General features: G+C 31.1%; 1 long non-coding RNA gene across 1 annotated transcript; it reads left to right on the top strand.

Moving 5' to 3' along the window:
• Positions 1-956: 956 nt before the first annotated feature.
• Positions 957-1,499, top strand: LOC103481803 (uncharacterized). The gene is made up of 2 exons (XR_001777619.1): positions 957-1,067; positions 1,227-1,499. It is a non-coding gene; the product is annotated as an uncharacterized LOC103481803 (long non-coding RNA).
• The last annotated feature ends 1,601 nt before the right edge of the window (positions 1,500-3,100 follow it).

Raw genomic sequence — 3,100 nt, 5'->3', positions numbered from 1 at the left:
CAATAATTCCCTAAAACTAATCAAAAAGTGCTAATTAAAGTTTAAAAAGAAAATTTAAAATCTATAATAGATAATGAAATAATTTTGAGTTGATTGGATGGGCAATTATATATGGTTTGTATTTGACTTATTTTTGAAAGTGTTGAGGCTGTTGTTTTGTACTTTTGTGTTTTGATATAGTTTGTATGTTTTGCGGTATTTTGAAATGTCTTTTTTGTGGTTTTATTTATTTATTTTTTCTGCTGTGAAGCYCAGGAAGAATYGTCTMTACACTGCAAAAACACTAAATTTTACCAAGTAGTTTTGGCCTAGTTTCTAGTGTAATTCTCTTAGTATTCTTGAAATAAAAAAACAAACTTACAAATAACTTTTCCGCAAGATATAGCAGCTTGTTTAAGTAAATAATTTCTTAATATTGATCAAAATTATTTGTTCTATTGGCAGATTATTTCACTCATAGCAAGACATTTTCSCACTYTTTCATTAATATTAAGGAATTATTGACATAAAACAAGCTCTGAAAAGTTAMATGTAAGTTAGTTTTGTCTTAATTCAAGTGTAAAAAAATATTTCCACTGTAAAAATACTTGGTAATTTCATGTTTATGCATTAAAGATWCCCTGCAAAACAGCATAAATACAAATCTTACCAAGTTTTTTTTATCTAGTTTCTAGAGCAAATATGTTAGTAGTGCAAAGATATGGAGGCTTGTTTTAAGTAAATATTTCTTTAATATTGATGACAAAATACTAAATCCTCTGGCAGATTATTTCATGTATAGCAAGACATTTTTCCAAACTTATTAGTTGAAGGTTTTACTTATAAAAAGCTCCTATGTCTTGCTGAAAAGTTACTTGTAAGTTAGTTTTGTCTTATTTCGAGAGACAAGACAAAAATACTTGGTAAGATTTTGTGTTTTTGCAGTGTAACACCATATGTAGTGTGACTTTAAGATTTTTTTGTTCTGTAAATCATCATATTTTAACCTCTAATATGTCATCTTTAGGTGGGATCGCACAAACAACCCAGAGCCCTGGAACAAACTGGAGCCCAAYGAGCAGTACAAAGTAAGACATTAARATAAAACACATGCTCGTTAATAGCTGTTATTTCTTCATATCATATCAGGTTAAAGCACAACTTGTGGTCTTATCATGTGTCAAAGTCCATGTTGCCTTCCTCACCCTGACTGTGTCCTTTCACGTCTCTTTTTCTCACTCTTCCAGTTTTTCAGAGTCAACATGGATTACTCCAAACTGAAGAAGGACCGGCCAGATTTCTAAGTCCTTTCACAACTGGGATGCCGAGTTTATGCACTTTTTTGTTTYGCCAAAGTACAAGTTGAATGTTGGTCATTTAACAGTTGATTATCATGAAAGGGATCATAAACCTATACAAGTTTGAATAAAAGCAGGCTACCACCTGTTTTTTATTGAGAAATTCTGTTTTTTTCTTTTATGTGTTATAAATTATTAAAACAATTAAAATGATTAACCTCACTGGGATGTTTTCTTTTACATAACCAAAGGTTTTATAATCACAACTGTAGTCGGGGCGACTATTCAAACTTTTATACTTGAATCCTCAATTAGTTTTTCTCAGACAGAAAACGTCACGGTCAGTTTGTCTTGCATTTTGTTGTAAATAATTATCTAATCAACATTAAAAATAAGTCCCTCCCCAAAGCAAGTTTGAATCACAAAAGGCAACGAATCAGAGATATTTAGACTCTTCTTCTTGTGTTTTGATTACCTGCATCCTTTTTAAATGATTTCTTCCTTCAAATGTGTTAAATTGCATTTGCTTCAGCAAAACCTTTGAGCTAAAACTGCAGCTCTTAGTAAATCACATAGAANAAGACTACAGGAAGTGTTAGGAGGATGATTGCTGAGCACGTTTTTAATGTCTTATAGCGTGAACAAACTTACTTTAACTGTATTATTTATTTAATAGAAACACTGCAATTGCGAAATTTTTTATTTTTTATTTTACCTTTGTGGAATATCAAYGTTTTGTGCACATTTGTAATAGAAACAGCTTATAAMAGGGGAGCAACTACATACTTTGTTTTYGATGGARYAGGAATCACTTATATTCACTGTTTATTTGTACTAAGAAAAAGGTTTGCCTTTTCTTCCAGAGAAAGCATCTAGGCGTGGCTAAAATATTGTAAAAGCTTTGTTGGATGAAACCAAACATATTTTATGGGCTGAAGTTGGATTGCTGGTTTGAATCCCTGATCCGTTCAGCCTCTGTGTAAATGTATAAATTACTAAATGTAGATTAAAGTGCTTTGGAGTCCTTTGACTTGGTAAAACATACAAGTAAAAGCCATTTACCATTTCTTCAATTTTACAGTAAAACATGGTGGGGGTGGTATTATGATCTGGGATTTTCAATGCTTTTTTAAGTTTAATTGTATGTACTATTAAAGGTGGAAAACATGAATTTTTTACGTCACATAAAGACTGTATATGTGAAATAACATGGGTTTATGTTGTTATATGTTATTCAAAGTAATACATCTTTATCATCATATTATCTACTTATGTTTGTTTGTTTCCTACAGCTGATTCCCCTCTTCGTCTTCATCGGTGGCGGAGCGGCGATGAGCATGTTGTACTTGGCCAGACTGGCTCTGAAGAATCCCGACGTCTCGTAAGCATCTCTGCACTGCAAAAACACAAAACTTACCACATGTTTTTAGTTTAGTTTCTTATGCAAATATCTTAGTACACTTGAAATAAGACAAAATTAACTRCAAGTATCTTTTTAGCAAAATATAGGAGCTTGGTTTAAGTCAATAATTCCCTAAAACTAATCAAAAAGTGCTAATTAAAGTTTAAAAAGAAAATTTAAAATCTATAATAGATAATGAAATAATTTTGAGTTGATTGGAYGGGMAATTATATATGGTTTGTATTTGACTTATTTTTGAAAGTGTTGAGGCTGTTGTTTTGTACTTTTGTGTTTTGATATAGTTTGTATGTTTTGCGGTATTTTGAAATGTCTTTTTTGTGGTTTTATTTATTTATTTTTTCTGCTGTGAAGCTCAGGAAGAATTGTCTATACACTGCAAAAACACTAAATTTTACCAAGT

The sequence above is a fragment of the Poecilia reticulata genome, linkage group LG19 (genome assembly GCF_000633615.1).
Source record: "Poecilia reticulata strain Guanapo linkage group LG19, Guppy_female_1.0+MT, whole genome shotgun sequence".
Lineage (NCBI taxonomy): Eukaryota > Metazoa > Chordata > Actinopteri > Cyprinodontiformes > Poeciliidae > Poecilia > Poecilia reticulata.
This window is presented reverse-complemented; position numbering and strand designations above follow the sequence as displayed.